Source organism: Leptonychotes weddellii, chromosome 4 (assembly GCF_054177405.1).
Source record: "Leptonychotes weddellii isolate Sample4059 chromosome 4, ASM5417740v2, whole genome shotgun sequence".
Classification (NCBI taxonomy): domain Eukaryota; kingdom Metazoa; phylum Chordata; class Mammalia; order Carnivora; family Phocidae; genus Leptonychotes; species Leptonychotes weddellii.
The window spans coordinates 108,917,807-108,935,065 of record NC_138372.1 but is presented as its reverse complement, the minus strand read 5'-3'; the positions used below and the strand labels follow the sequence as shown (position 1 = coordinate 108,935,065).

General features: G+C 41.2%; 1 protein-coding gene across 1 annotated transcript in view; it reads right to left on the bottom strand.

Moving 5' to 3' along the window:
* Positions 1–17,259, bottom strand: part of NKAIN3 (sodium/potassium transporting ATPase interacting 3) — a 250,982-nt gene that overhangs the window by 176,856 nt on the left and 56,867 nt on the right. The window lies entirely within an intron of this gene.

The following is a 17,259-nucleotide window of genomic DNA, read 5'->3' as shown; positions in this document are numbered from 1 at the left end:
CGTCAAATAAAGAAATAAAATCTTTAACAAAAAAATCCAGTGATTACACCTGGCATCTTTGGGGCCACCCACTAATGTGGGGAATATTTACCAAATCATTTAATCCATTGGTTGTGACACTATTATTCTATATACCAAGAGTGGGAAAAATACCCAATGTGGGCAGTCCACTAGGAGACCCTCTAACATAAAATGCAGATAAGGACTATATCTTCAGGTTAGAAACAATTCAGAAAAAGAAATCCACCACACAGAAAGAGAGGGGCATCTTGCCTGCCTCAAGCTTGGTCACCTCTGGGCACTCTAATGGGTAAGCCCTAGAGAAGTGTGAGTGATTTGTAATGGGAAGTGATTAGTATCTCTGTGGCTTCAAGACCAGCACAGCCATGGGGGCTCTAGGTTACATCACTAACCTTTCTTTTATAATTTATCCCAGGAAATGAGAACATCCAGAATCCTGGAGGAGCTGGCCTTATATAAGGTAAACTTATAAGAATCAATGGGCCTTAAAGACACAGGAGGGGAGGGGCGCCTGGGTGGCTCAGTTGGTTGAGCATCTGGCTCTTGATTTCAGCTCAGGTCATGATCTCAGGGTCCTGGGATTGAGCCCCGCGTCAAGCCCCGAGTCGGGCTCTGGATCTCAGCAGGTAGTCTGCTTGAGGATTCTCTCTTCCTCCTTTCCCTCTGCACCTCCTCCCACTCCCATGTGCTCTCTCTCTCTCTAAAATAAATAAATAAATCTTACAAGGGACTGTAGTGCATGTGGCAGTTCAGCCCCTAATGACTAGTGCACTCTTGTTGTCTCCCCTGGCTAGATGACTCTCAGTTCAGGCCTTTCCCAGGAATTACTTTCTCTGAAAAGAACTAGTGTAGCCCAGGGTTATGCCCCCTTTCCATATCCAGTGCTCCATGCGGGAGTACAAAGGAGAAGCCTTCTTGCCTGGATGGACTACTGGGATGGTTTATCCCAGCTTCAGAGCTCACCTTGGAATGGTGTGAGGCCTCTACCGGAAGTGTATCCCTCTCAGTGTCTCTCTGTTAATCCTGCTTCCCTCCCTTTCTTACAGGTCTCAAGAGCACATCTCAGTGGTCCTGTAGCAGGTAATGTCCATTCTATTTTCTGCAGAATCCTACTTACTGGATATTTGAAAAATGCAAAAACAAACAAACCAACAAACCGCCAAGCAAAAATACAAAAGTTCCAGGATTTGTCCAGCTGTGCACCCTATTTAAAGGCTATTTTACTGTGAACTACCCTAAAATTGGGTTACAGATACATAAGCCATATCCAACTCAGCTGTAAAGTTAGAATATTTCTAGTTTTTAAAACATTTTGTAGGGGCACCTGGGTGGTTCAGTCATTAAGCGTCTGCCTTCAGCTCCCAGGGTCCTGGAATCAAGCCCCGCATTGGGCTCCCTGCTCCGCGGGAAGTCTGCTTCGCCCTCCCCCACACCCCCTGCTTGTGTTCCCTCTCTTGCTGTGTCTCTCTCTGCCAAATATATAAATAAAATCTTAAAAAAAAAAAAACCTTTTGGTAATTTAACTGGATCCACAAGAGTGTGTACTGTTTTTTAAAAGATTTTATTTATTTATTTATTTATTTATTTATTTATTTTTAATTTTATTTTATTATGTTATGTTAATCACCATACATTACATCAGTAGTTTTTGATGTAGTGATCCATGATTCATTGTTTGCGTATAACACCCAGTGCTCCATTCAATACGTGCCCTCTTTAATACCCATCACCAGGCTAACCCATCCCCCCACTCCCCTCCCCTCTAGAACCCTCAGTTTGTTTCTCAGAGTCCACAGTCTCTCATGGTTAGTCTCCCCCTCTGATGTTCCCCGCTTCATTTTTCCCTTCCTACTATCTTCTTCTTCTTCTTCTTCTTTTTAACATATAATGTACTATTTGTTTCAGAGGTACAGGTCTGTGATTCAATAGTCTTACACAAAGAGTGTGTACTTTTGTAAAGTACCTGTTTTGTTCTCATCTACCAAACATGTTCATTTGTAGATATGGCTACAAATTCCCATCCTTCTACTTACCAACTATACATCCTTGCACAAGTGACTTAGTTGCTCTGAGCTTCTGTAAAGTGGGGACCAATGTTACCTTGCTACTTCAAAAGACTGTTGTGAACCTTAAGTTATATACCCTCCCTGCACAACCCCAGCACTCTTCCTGGCATGGAAGAGGCAATTTATGAATGTAACTTCCTCTTCAGTTCCCATGAGGGTATCTGAAAACCTCTCATGCTTCTTGTCTTCTTGAGAGAATAATTGCAATAGAATAGCAGGAAATGTATACTTTGTGGATACATTATATACTTTACATAAATAAAGCTAATATATAGAGTAATAGGAAAAACAATGCCAAATGAATCCTCTCTTTCCTAATTTAAAAATGAACTCAAACTCAAAATCACAGAGTCCATATACTATTACTAGAAGGCATGGTTGGCCCACTGTGGTCTATATATGATGTCAGGGGGATCTGATGAGGCTGAGATGACATATCCCTCTGCTTCCATGGAACTCCCCACCAGGCTTTCCTTCCTTCCTCCCTTCTTGCCTCCCTCCCTTCCTCCCTCCCTCCCTCCCTCCCTCCCTCCCTCCCTCCCTCCCTTCCTTCCTTCCTTCCTTCCTTCCTTCCTTCCTTCCTTCCTTCCTTCCTTCCTTCCTTCTTTCCTGGCATGCCTTTGCCTGGTGGTCCTAAGGTACACCCAGCAGCTTTTGATGAGTGAGGGAGGGGACAATAGCCAATGGCCCCAGTTCACTTCCTTTCTAGCCCATGTAGGAATTTTAGAATCCCTGAACTTCAGGTCCACATAGACCTTCCACAGGTGCCTAGCACACCACTGGGGAGGGTGGTTTAGACCTGGCTGTTCTTCCAGGAAGGAAAGTCTACCCCACTCCTGATCTTTCTTATTGCCTGCATAAACTGGGCAGCCATGAATTATGGATGGATTTCTCAGGGCTTAGTCAAAAGAAAAATGCATACACTCTGAATAGAAAGGTTGTAAGAAAAAAATATCAAATTTGATTTGTAATAATGAATTCAATTATTTTGTAAATAGGTATCAAGGTGATTTGGAAATATGGGTATATTGATCATGAAAAAGAGAGCCAAATTCAGTGATATTTGGCAGTGCCCAGGGCATCTGAAAATTTAATAGAATCGACACAAGAAGAAGATCTTGGCATAGATAGAAAAAGAATCACTTCTCATTTTTACAGTGCCACACAGGTTACAAAGCTTTTTTTGCATATATTAATGTTCATGATAATTGTTTAAGATAGGTAGGCTATGTATTCTTAACCTCATTGCACAGATGAACAAATTGAAACTCAGAAACATTAACGTGAAAGAAAAGATTAACTTCCTCACTCCCAGACAAAAGCTGGGCAAAGACCACACTGCTCCTTGGCACTTCCAGGAAGCTTGTATAGAAGCTGTGTGTGCAAGCCTGCATGTTCTAAAGTAAGATTTGGGGAGGAGGGTACAGAGCAGAGAACTGGGTGCTAGCCCTCCTTCCCCACACCCCCATTTTTGTAATTGGCCACACTCTCATGAAAGGTACAGCAAGAACCTTTGTTCTACTCTCTGAAGTAACAACACTAAAGGATGCTAACAATCCCACTGCTTCCTCCCCTCACATAGTCTTTCATTGGGTTACCTTCCACAGCTGAACTCATTTCTCATTTACAGCTGCCTGCTGGGCACCTCTACCTGGATGTCTGGCTGGTGCTTAAAGATGATCATGTCCAAATGGAATTAGTTAATATCCCCATCAAAATCTACCCTTCTACATGTTAAACAAATTCATAGCAAGGCACAAGACTAATTGCAGTTAAAATAGTTAATTCTCTGCTTCTTTGTCATGTTACCTTTGTGTTTCTTTCTTTTTTAAAAATTTATTTGGGAGTGACAGAGAGCGAGCAGGTACGAGTGCGGAGGGGCAGAGGGAGAGGGAGAAAGAATCTGAAGCAGACTCCACACTGAGCGCAGAGCCCAACGTGGGGCTCGATCCCATGACCGTGAGATCATGACCTGAGCCGAAACCAAGAGTCAGACGCTTAATAGACTGAGCCACCCAGGCACCCCTACCTTTTGTGTTTCTGATGGCAGTGACACCACTGTGTTTCCCCCAACCCAAGCACAATACTAGGAGACTTTCATATAATGAATCTAAATTGAGGCAGTGCTAGGCACAAGGAGTTTCCCTGATAGAGGGAGACTGACACATGGACAAAATTAAGAACAAGGTAGATGTTGGGGCACCTGGGTGGCTCAGTCGTTGGGCGTCTGCCTTCCGCTCGGGTCGTGATCCCAGGGTCCTGAGATCGAGCCCTGCATGGGGTTCCCTGTTTGGCAAGAAGCCTGCTTCTCCCTCTCCCACTCCCCCTGCTTGTGTTCCTGCTCTTGCTATCTCTCTCTCTCTGTCAAAGAGATAAATAAAATCTTTAAAAAAAAAAAAATAACAAGGTAGATGTCTATAAGAAAGGACTGAAACTATAAACAAGGTAGCCATTATGTCTGCTTCTGATGAAATAAGCAATGGCTTTCCAAAGGAGGGACCGCTCAGAGGGTTCTTGCCTCTGTGTTCACTAGGTGGGGGAGGGGATTCCAGGTGATTTCTAGGTTTTAAGCAAGTGAATGACACACTGAGATAATCTGCTCCCCTGTAGCTGTGGAGATTACTTGAGCAGGGCAAGACCCTAGGTAAACATTCTGAGATTTACTGTGGCTCTTCCAATTTTGTGGTCCCTCCTTTTTTATACTTGGCAAGTCATTAAGATTGAGCCGCTGGCTTTCTTGAACCAAATCTCCATTTATTTTCTGTTTTCATTGTGTCCTGGTTCAGCACTTGATTATTTTTTACTTGATATATTTCAGTATACTTAGCAGGTGAGTCCCTATACTTTCTCTTTACTCAAGTCGAATCTATTCTAGACACCGACATTAATCTTCTTAAACTTGTAAACTTGAACATATCGTTTCTCTCCTCAGAAACCTTCAATGGATCCCTATTGCTTACTGAATTTTGTAAACCTCTCAGTCTGACAGTGGAAATCTTCACCTCAGCTCAATGGTACTGTTTTCTATTCCTTCAATATACTCTTTTTACGTTTTTGCTTTGCTCATACTGTTTTTTTTTCCCCCTAGTAGAAGGCATTTCCCTAATCTCTGTTTACAAAAATTTCTCTCATATATCTTCCAAGTTTGGCTCATATGATACCTCTTCTTTGAAGCCTCTCTTGATTGCCCAACTTCCTTGTTGATTTCATAGTATCCTTTCAACAAAAGTATATAACTTACTAACATCTTCTCTGTAACTATCATCTAACATCTAACATGTTTATTAATGCTGGTGCATAATTTGCTTCATTGCAAATAAAGATGGTGTCCTGGTCATCAATATACATTACTATATCTTCTTCTTTATAGGGATTTGCCCACTTGAGGCATGGAATAAATAAAATAAATTAACAACTTATAAATAATTTATAAACAAATAATTTGCAATAAAACTTGAAATAATGAATTAAGAATTTTCATTGTTTCTAGGTATAAGAATTTTGTTTTTTAACAGTTCTAACAATAAAGTTAAAAATGAACTGGGGAAAACATAGGGCTCATCTTAATATTCTCCCATACTAGTTACACGTGGAAAGACCACAGATATTAGAATCAGGCAAATATGAAGTTGAATTCCACCTCATTATTTACTAGTTGTTTGACCTTGAGAACGTTGCTAGATCTCTTTGAAATTTAGTGTCTTTTTCTATAAAATTAGACTTGTGACACCTGGATCCCATGGGTATACAATGTATAAATAGTATAACATAAGGCATGTGTGATAACCAGTGCATAGTAGATACTCAAGTATTCTCTCCATCTATATCTATTAAATTAATAAATTCTATCAAAGACTAGTGAAGAGTCATTTAGTTGGTATATAGGAGCAAAAACCAGATTTTTACTAAAAGGATATGCCTTATAGAATTAAACTTTAAAACTGATACATAATGATCCAAGATACATGAATATATTTTAAAGAAACAGAGTGGTTCCTGGATTAAAAAAAGACTTAATTAAAGATTCATGTTTATCTAAAGAAATAATGACTCATTCAGAAAAGGTATTGATAGACAAAAAGCATAGAAAAAGGGAAGACCATGAGACAAACCTGGTTAGTGTCTGTCTAAGCCCTAGTACATGGTCAAGGATTTGCCTGCCCCGACTTGGTCCAGGAGATGTAGGCATCTGAACAGTAGGTGCAGACATAACTACATGCCACTAAATACCTGAATTATAAAACTAACCATGCCTCTTCTGTCTCCATCAGACATCCTCCTGATAATAATTTAGCTTTTCCTATAGCTTATTTTAGACAAGTACCTGGTCACTTTGAAAAAATGATTTTTTTCATCTTATTGGATTAGTTGGCTTTTCGAGTTTGGAATCTCATGAGTTCTTTCACTGTGGATCAATGTTTCTTAGTCCGATATCTCTAAGACACTCACAAGGTCAACATTCGAAGACATTCAAGTCCATGCCACATTGCGGAGACCACCCTATTATGAAGCACCTTTGTGTCACTTCACATCTCAGAGCCTTGGTACACAGTGATAAGTGGTGTGGATGAGCCTTGCACCACGTACCTACATGTAGTTCCTGTTCCTAATTTATAATGGCAATATAAGGGAGGATGCCTGGACACTTGTTGATTGCCTATACTATGTCTTTTTCCTCCCTTCCCCTTTACAATAGCTTATTCATGTGGTTTTGGAGAAGCTGAGCCCACCATTGCTCTGGGATGGAGCGCGTGACCCAGATAGGTCAATCAGAACATTCTGTGACTCTGGCCACGGTGATTGGTTTGCAGTGGACATGTGAGCTAATCCAGTTTAGTCAGACTGAATCTCAGGTCTTCTTGGAATTGTGAGACAAAGGTATGCGACCTTTTTCTCATCTAGAAGGCATGTAGGGTATGGTTGTCAGGTCAGGGACTGTGATAGCCATTCTTCTTCTATAAGGAGGGAAGCTGTCCAGAAGAAAACACCATTAGAAGGAGGGAAAAACTAAGAAAAATTGGAAGAAGCAGAGTCAGAACTCCAGCAATAATATCATAATCCCAAGAATCAAACTGTGCCTAAAGCCTGACCCACGTGTGACATCTCAGGTACATAAGCCAACGAAGTCTTTCTTCTTCTTTAGGTCAGCTGAGTTGAGTCTTATGTTCCTTGCAAAACAAAGGGCCCTGATGTAGAAAAGTACACTAGTACATCATCATAAATAATTTTTATTTTCTCAATTTTTAAAATAATAATCCTGAAAAGAATACATAAAACTCTAAAGCAAATAGCTTCCTGGGAAGCTGGGAATATTTTACAGAACAATTCATACTTTCATTCTTTCAAAATGATTCTATCACACTTAGCTACCTTTCTGATTATCATGAGGAAAAGATGGTTATGGTGCTTACTTACTTGTATTCTCAAGTCAATAAAATCTGGCCACTAAATTTTCAGTTTTAAGCAGCTAAATATTAAGTTGTTGCCAACTTAAGTGAAGGATATAACAAAGTGCTCTTAGGCATGAATAGATTTTTTAAAGTCTTTTTTGTCAAGCAATTTCTCAAGAAGCTCAGCTCATCAAGAGATGTAGGATGTGTTCACACCTGTTCTCATCCTGGGTGACCCTTCTCCCACATAAACTGAAAAGTTTCAAGTGTATGAGAATGAGAACATTCTAAAAGAGATGAGGATGTAGAAGAAAACAGCATGAATTGATTGAAAGTCACTAGATACAGCTCCCTTTGTATCACGCCTCTCTTTCTTCACACAAATAATTGTTAATGCTCAATATTCGAGGACTGTGACAAATACATACCCCACTAGGAGTTTGTTTGTCTGCTTTTTAAAAATGTCATATTCAGATTCATGGCATCAATGTCATTAAGCTTCCTGGTTATAAGCAAGAGAAAACAATTCTATCTTCTTGAGTAGTCTTAGAAACAAGTGGAAATTAAGGAAGCTGTGGAGGGACAAAACCCAGGGAATAGGAACCACAGTTCTCCTATTTTAGCCTGTCCAGGCCTCCACCACGGGGATTAAAAAATCTGCAATCATTCCTTCTGTCAAGGTTTCACTTGTTTGTTTTAAAGTTCCAGAAGAGAATTCCTTTAGTCACATGCTTGCCCAGGAAAGAGAGGATCTGGTTTCTTTAGCTTGTCTAGTGGGTAGTGAATTGCCTTCCTAACAGGACCATATATAATGGCAGAAGGTCCATTTCCAAAAAAATCGAAGACTAAGTCATTATCAAACAAAGCAGCACATATTTTCATAACAGTATCTATAGATTCAGGAATCCTGAGGCAAATTCTTGCCTCCTCAGATAGACATTGAATGCCAAAGGAGTTAACAGCCAACAGTGTCTTACTTGTAAATGTAATGCACTAATGCAATATCTAAATACTCAAGTGAGTTTCTGACAGTCCCATCCATCACAATACAACTCTCACCATGTCACCAAAGCACTGCCATTCTAATGAGCCAAAGGGAAGGAAAGGTGAATAGATCGTTAAGCCACTTATGTTGTTGGTCCATAACTTTGCGATGTATGCCTTTTGCTCTCCATTTTCTTTTGTTGTGTAGTCATGATTGTACATACTAGCATGATTATATACTATGTGCAACTTCATCTGATGAGATGCATCTCCCTAAAATGGAAGAAAAAAGGAATTTAGAAAATGCATCATTTCAGTCCTCTTGGAAGCGGATTCTGAGACAAAGTTGAGTGGAAGAGGTTTGTTAAAGGCTAATGTCTAAATATAACAGAGGGAGGCAGCAGAACTGAGCAGGGAAAGCCTTCAGACTGAAATGCAGATCTCATAAAATTTGAGCCAATTGAACAAGGGAGATCTAAAGCAAGAATTGCCCACTGGAGTTCTGCATTGGGCAGAAATGACCAAAGCTAGTATCCCAATCAATCTCAGTCATTACAAGGGGCTGCCTGGGTGAGTGAGACCTTCATTATAAAGATGAAGCAAACCTTACAGAACACTGTCAGCTTAGAGTACTCAGTGCACATAAACAGCAAGTGCTTTCTTTCTTTTTTTTTTTTTTAAGATTTTATTTATTTATTTGAGAAAAAAAGTGGGAGGGGCAGTGGGAGAGGGAGAAGCAGACTCCCCACTGAGCAGGGAGCCCTACATGGGACTCCATCACCGGACCCTGGGATCATGACCTGAGCCGAAGGCAGATGCTTAACCGACTGAGCTACCCAGGTGTCCTACTAGCAAGTGCTTTCTTCAAGGGAATTCGGAATGGTAGGCCTTCCTACTTGTCATAGAACAGGGAATGGTTCCTCTAGAATTAGATACTGGTTTAGTCCCAGAATAAGCATCACATACTAACTTTGTCATTTTTATGACTGCTATCGAGGAGTACAACCTTAACTTTGTAGGCAGAAGAAGTGAAAATGTAAGCCATTAATTATAACAACCATTCTATTAAAGGGAAGCATTTATGATTTACTGTAAACCAATTAAAAATTACAAAACATTGTCTTAGTTTAGGCTGCTATAATATTATAGAATATTATAGACTGGGAGCCTTAAACAACAAACATTTATTTCTCAGGATTCTAGAGGCTGGGAATACAAGATTAAGATGGCAGGAGATCCTATGTGTGGTGAGGACACTCTCCCTAGTTTGTAGTTGGCCGTCTTCCTGTTGTATCCTCCCACAGGCAAGGGCAGAGAGGGATTATCTCTCTCCAGTCTCTTCTTATAAGGGCACTATCCTGTCATGAGGGCTCCACTCATCATGACCTAATCACCTCCCAAAGGTCCCATCTCCAAATGCCATCACACTGGGGATTTAGGCTTCAACATATGAATTGTGGGGACAACACATTCAGCCCACGGCAAAACTATTTTGAAAATCAAGAAATTACAGATAAACAGAAAAATTTAAATCTGTTAATTAACAATCTCTCCTTTCCTCATCCTTCCTTTCACTGGTCTATTTTTAAGTAAATTGCTTAAGTATATCAATAGGCAGCGTTGTCTGGTATGGACTTAGTCATTTCTGTTCCAGATGTGTTATTAAAAGTTAGTAGACTAATGTGGGGAATCTTGGATAAACATATTGTTACCTAACATATCATCTAGAAAGACACCATGCATAGCGCAATGGAAATAACACTGGGAGGAAGTGAGAAGACTTGAGCTCTGGTCTTGAATTCTCCTCTGACAGTTAATATCTAGGCTCTATGTTTCAAAAATATCATTTACTTCCTATTGATGATTTTATTGTGGCCTTTATCTTATCAGTATTATAGTAGACAACACCAAAAGCTTTCAAAAGTCTTTAGAGATATCCTTCCATTCATTCAACAAGTATTTACTGAGTGCAGAACCCAGGCGAGGCACAGTCTGAGATACAAAGCGAAGTCCATGTTCTTTTGGAGTTTGTGCTCTAGTGGGGGAGACAAACACTGAGAAAATGTAACTACAATTTGTGATAGACGTAAGTGCTGTGAAGAAAGATGAGGCACGCCAATAGAAAGAGAATGCCCGTATGATTGTGTATGTGTGTGTGTGTGAGGATGGAGGCTTAGACTGCAGTTGTCCAGGTCACCCTCTACAGAGAAGACATTGGGGCAGAAATCTAGATTACCTGTAAAGGAAAGCCAGACAGAGCAGCAAGGGTAAAACTCTAGTGCAGGAACGAGCTGAGCTTCTTGAAGGAACCCTATAAAGGTATGTGTTCATGGATTGTTGTGAAAGAGGCTGGTTGCAGAAGTGAGGTGGGTAAGGAAGGGCAGATCGTGCCGGAAGTAAAGTCCAGGAAAAGAGTTTGAGGTTCATTCGAAGCCTGAAGGGGAGTCCCTGATGGTTTTAGGCAGGATGACCTGATAGGAGGTATCTTTTACGAAGATGACTCTGGCTGGTGTGGGAAAAGGACCTGCAGGGTGGCAGGAAGGGAAGCCAGAAGCCAGGCATCAATTAGCCTGGGTGAGCAATGATGGTGATTTAGACAGTAAAGGTGGTCATTGGTCTGCTTCACAATACATTTTGAAGGTAGCATTGTCTGGAATGGCTGATGGATTAGATGTAGGGTGTGAGGGTAAGAGAGGGATCAAGAATGACTTCTAATCTGAGCCACTGCCTAAATAGGAGTCAAATCTGCTATCAGGCATTTGGCAAAAATCAGGAGTGACTGCCTTCTGTGGGCTCAGCCTAATTTTTGGTTCCGTTAACATGAGCAGTGAGTGGGGATTTCAGGTCGTGGAAAAGGATATGCTGTCCTTCATTTTTCACTCATTACTTTATTCTCCACTCACTACCAACACAGGAGTTGACTTATATGAATTAAAATTTTTTTTCCCTCTCCTCCATTAATGTCTCACCACACTCACTCTTATCGCCTTTTTAATTAAAAAATTAAAATTTTTGTGTATCTTGATTGGTTCTCTTTTGGGGAGGTGGAAGGGGGTGGAATTTAGACCACAACTGGGCATCTGCATCAGAGGAGGGACTTTCTAATCCTCCCTGCAACCCTGCTTAGGATAGAAATGATTGGCAGTGATGATACCCAATCAAATCCAACACCTCATCATGTGGGTTTAATGAGTAAATTCTTTCCTGCTTTTTGGTATAATAAGAAAGCAAAAGCTGGCTCAATTTTTAGATAAGGGTTTTCTCATAGGAATTTGGCAGCATTATTATGTTCTATTTGACATAATGTAAAGACACACAGAAATAGAAGGACTTCCTTCAGAACCATAACCTAGACAGGGAGACAATCAGTTTTTTTTCCTTGCCTGAAGCTTGAAGAGCTTAGAAGATCTTCTTCAAGGTAAGAAACAAGTAATTATAGGTACGAAAATCAGAATGTGAAATTATTTATATGAGAAAAGAACCACAAAAATATAACTATTTAAAGCTGATAGAATTATAGATATCACATAACATACACAAATAATGTAACATTTTTAATAAATTATTGCCTGACACCACTCTGTGATAATTTTTCTACTTTTGGTTGCATATACTTTGACTGCATTAACACAAAACAAAAATTATATCATTTTTAAAGAGAGGGTAAAGATAATTCTGTTTCGCTCTGGCATGGTTGATGAAACTTTTAAAAAATTTTATAGTTGGGACACCGTAAAAATATGTTTTCTCACACAGATGTTTTCACTGATTGGAGAAGTATATCCTACAAAGACAGAATTCTGATTAATTCTATTTATTATCATTTTTATTAAAAAAAATCCTATGTGTTAATGATTGAAACCAGTCTGAAAGACCAGCTTCGGACCCTGTATAGGTCAGACATGATTCTTCTCCTCTACTCATGGACATTTGGTGTCAGGCATAGACAGCTATGCATCATGGCATAGCCCTGGTTCTGCCCCTTTGTATTAGGCTTCTGGGGAAGAAGGCACAGTGGGCTGTCCATTTTCTTGGAAGCCATTCCCACACTGGGAAGGCTACACTAAGAATTATCTATGAAACTCATAAATACACTCCACTAGACCAAAACTGAATATAATCTCCACTTAATTTCTCTGTAACCAAATGACCAAAATACCCATGCCCACTCCAATGTCTGCTTCTCCCTCTGCCTCTGCTCCTCCCCTCACCCTCCTTGTGCTCTGTCTCTCTCTCAAATAAATAAATAAAATCTTAAAAAAAAGAATCTCTTGAGCACATCGAAGAGGAGCAAGGGGGAAATAAAGGATCTGTTCTTACGGCATGTTTGATTTAAATGTTTTATTCCAGTGCCTCTCAAACTCACATGTGCATGTGAATTCTGAGGATCTTGTTAGAATGCAGACCTTGACTGAACCGTTTTGGGTCAGTGTCTGAGATTCTGCATCTCTAGCAAGTTCCTAGGTGTTCGTAGCGCCGGTTTTAGGATCACATTTGAGTCACAAGATCTTAGCAGTAGTTTAAGTGGTCATTTCAGGTCTGCAAAATCAAAAAGGAGGCTTGGGGTTTAGAAGGAGATTTTGGGTGTCATCAGCACAAGATCACCCAAGTAATAAAGGTAGTCAGAGACAAGAAAAAAGCCTGGGACTGAACTTTTGGGCACAGTGATGTTTAGATCAGCCTTTCTCAACTGGAGTTCCTTATTTCAACCACAGAACACAGAAAATGATTTCAGTGCTGTTTTCTCCATCCCAAGGGTGGCACCTAACTAACCCATTCTAGATGTATAAGGGAGAGGTAAGGTCAGTGGATGCTGTTGGCCATCAGACATCAGGGATGTCTCTGGGCACTCTGGCTGAGAAAGGTTGAATTAAAGTAAAGGAAAAGAAGAAATGATTCATCATAGTAGACTGAGATTGGCAAGGAAGTTTGAGTAATATCAGGAGCTTAGGGCTTCATCACATTTAGTAAGAAAACTGTATGGAAAATGAGGGACAGATCCACTCTATGGAGAGCTATTAAAAGGTCAAATAAAATGAGGATAGATTATTGATTATCATTCTCTCCTCCCACAAGACAGGTTGTGTTGACTTTGGCAAGAACAGTTTCACAGAGAGGGAGATAGAAGGTTTGATTTGAGTGGGTTCAGGAGAGAACAGAATGGAAGGAACATTAAATGGTGAATACAAGCACTGTTCTTTATAGAGTGGAAAAAGGGGCAGTAGCTGGACTTCAAACCGGAAGGAGTTGGGTAGATTTTTTCGTTTTGTTTTGTTAAGAGATGGGAGCTATTATAGCCATTTTTGGTATGCAAATCAAAATGATCTAGTAGAGAGGAAAAAATGACAATTCTGAAGTGAGAAGTGGCAATCTTAGTAGTAAAAGCTTCTAGTAGGATAAAGGAGATAGGATCTACCAGGAGAAGGAGGAATTGACCTCATAGAAGAGCATGGAATATGTAACAGGAGGGGAGGCAGAATGTACGGGCTCAAGTTTAGGGCCCAGATACATGAAGAGACGTAGGGAAAATATCAGCAGAGGACAGATACCTTCTCCAAGACCTAAATGTTCCACTCTGCAATACTCGTTAGGGCCATGCATGAAGCTCCATACCACTACGAAGATTGTACTGTTCCAATTCATTCATTTGGCAAATACTCATGGAGGACTGACTATGTGGGTGTCAAACACTGTTGTTTCCTATGGTTGCCTGGATTTTTCTGCAGAGCCTTTTTTTCCCTCTCCTCTCTTAATGTCTCACCACACTCACTCTTATCTCCTCCCATCCCATACCATCAGCTGAAGTTTACCAATGTCTCTTGTACCGGACCCCTCGTTTTCATTTCTACACCGACCTCTCCGTCTAACCCCCTCTGAATTTACTGCCTGACCTTCTGTGATAACCAGCTCATTGGTCTCTCTGCTGCTTCAAACAACTCCTTACTCTGTCTCCTAAATCACAGGCCAGACCCACCATTCCCCTCTCAGAAACTGCCATTTAAAAGAAAGCCTGAATGGAATGGGACATTTGGAACTTCCGAATCTGCCATTTCAACTTCATTCCTTCTTCCAACCATCAAATCACTTTCTGCTTGAACCACACAGGGCTACTTGTCCTTCATGCCCTTTCTCGCGCCCTGTTTACATCTTTTTTTCTGGTTTTTGAGTCTGAAATAGAACACTTACCTTGGCCTTCAAATTATTGCAAGGACTCATCACAAATTCTACATTCATGGCAAAGCCTTCTGAAATATTTCAAGTCACAATGCATTGTTCTACATCTCCACGTAAGCTGGCTTGTACAGTCACTGCAGTACTTACTCAGGTCTTGTGGGTAATGCATGCTTTTTTATGTTTATTTCCCATACTCGATCAATTCCTTTCAGAGAAGGACAGTATTTACTCATCACTGAACTGTCTCCCAACCACATTCACACATCTCTCAAAAGCTATGTACATAGTAGGTGTTCAAAGAATTGAGCATGAATGTATCAACCAGCTAATCTATTAAGTATTTCATAAAAAATGAAATAAAAAAACAAACTTTGGGCCATTTGCTAGATTGTCAGTGCTACAAAGGCCGAAACTTTTATTAACTTTTTTATTTCCAGCACAAAGAACAAAACTCAACTCAATGAAAATTTGTTGTATGAATAATTCAAAAGGTTCTAAGGATCACTGTATAGCAGGCCCTTCTGATAGTTAAGGGTAAAGGATGACTCCAGGGAGAGAAGTACTAAAACAAGAATAACTTCTAAACAAGAGGGGAGAAACAATAGAACAGTGGAGTCAGTCACAGCTGGATCAGCAATGATTGGGATGTTCAAGAGAAATACGCTTTCAAAAAAAGCTGAGAAAGATGCTGTGGACATCATCCCTGGCCAGGAGGGGGTTACAGGCATGATGAGAATGTTGATAGCAAATCTGAGTTGAGATGCTTTTGTTCATTGTTTCAGACTGTCTGGAGAGACTGCCGGGCAAGGCTATGATTTATAGTAACCACAGGAAGTAAGTGTTGTAGCTCAGTGCACCTGGGCAGGAAGGGGGCTGGGTCAGTGCTCCTCAGCCGGCCTGGGTTCTTGTGTAGAACAGAAGAGACCAGAAATTACTGTTTTCTGGGGGGTAAGGGATGGCCATGAGATCTGGGAGCCATAGAGGGATTCATTTTGGCACGGGCTAAGTGACCCTGAATCTGAGTGCTGAGGGACGGGCCTCTCAGGATGCACAAATGACCTTGGCTAGAGAGGCCTGCTCAGAAGCAGGGTGCTGGGTTCCCCAGGAGCATGGCCTGACTGAGTGAACACAGCGGGAGATATGCCAACCAAGGCTTGAGGAAACACAGGCAGACTCTACAGTTAAGACCGGATCCACCTCATCTCAGCAGAGATCAGCCAGAGGACAACCAGAACCAAAGAGCCAGTGTAGGCGGACCAGCCCAAGACCTGATGTGGGGCCAGGACCCCTTTCCCCATTCCAACATCAGGAGGATAGGAAGCCGTCACTCCTGGGAAGCCAGCCACCATGTGGGGAAGGTGCAGGGGAGAGTGGGGAGGAGCAGGTCTGTTAGGAGTGAACCAGATCCATGGACTGTTTACCCAACAGACCTGATCTAGACTGAAACTAACTGGGGACTGCTCATCTATACCTCCTCCACCTTCTTGGCCCAGCCCTGGGAAGCAGAGGTTGGTAAGCAGGCATAGGTCAGCCAAAGAAAATAAAAAGGTGCTATTTTGTTTGTTTTTATGAATCCAGTGTGTTAAATTGTGACCTGTCAACTTGGAGGTCCAGAGGCTGTGAGAAGAGCAGCTTCATCCAGAAACCAAGGGGGGGACTGTGGCTCAGACAGAAAAGGGCATTGCGGTCCTCAGCGTTCCTGGTGGCCCAAGGAGAGTGGAGCCTGACTGGGAAGGGCTGGGCAGACCAAAAACAGCCAAAGGTCCAGACCGTAGCATGAGCTTACTCCCTTACCCAGGGAGCACATCTAACGGGCCTGGAGGAGGGTATCTCTGTTTTGAATCTACTTTCAACTCATTGAATAATGTAAGCGTGTTTGTTAGGATTCTACATTTTGGAGCACCAACTCTCCTAAACTGCCTGGGCTGAGTAACTGGAGATGTGCTAGGAGGGTGTTGGAAATACTTCATGCATGACAACCCAGGTTATTTTCAAGTGTTCAGTGAGGATGTTCCCTTGGCAGACAGGGGTGGGGAGAGGCTGCATAATCAAGGAGAGGACAGTGTCCTGATGCCCAGAGGGGCCCAGTAGACAACTCTCCACCCAAGCTGACTGAGCAGGCAGCTGATCTCACTCTGTCAGTCATCCTTCTTCTTCCTTTGGCAAGCCACATGGACACAGAGGATGTGGAGGAGGACTTCAGGAAATGGTTCTGCACAGTGTTGGAATGACTATTTACCATTGTCCTTGGTATGCCCATACCCAGAATTGGGTTAAGACACTGACCCTTTAGTCTCTAACTACCTGTGACAGATTTCTTTTCTTTGCGAATCAAAGACAGCTGATCACATTTTGCCTTTTGTCCTGGGCTATCTGATCTACCTTTAATCATTTCACTAGCAGCTTTGGTATCATATTTGCCTGATGCATTAAAACTGCCATAATGTCATCCAGTGGAGTCTTCCAGGTCATTATCTCTACTAATGTCAGACCAAGCATAATTGGGGTCTTCAATTTTCTTAGAAAGGAAAAAAAAAAAAAAAAGCAAGGTCTAATTTTTAAATGTATAATTCACATGTGGCTACTTCCTCACTATCCATATACTTAATTATAGATTATAAAAC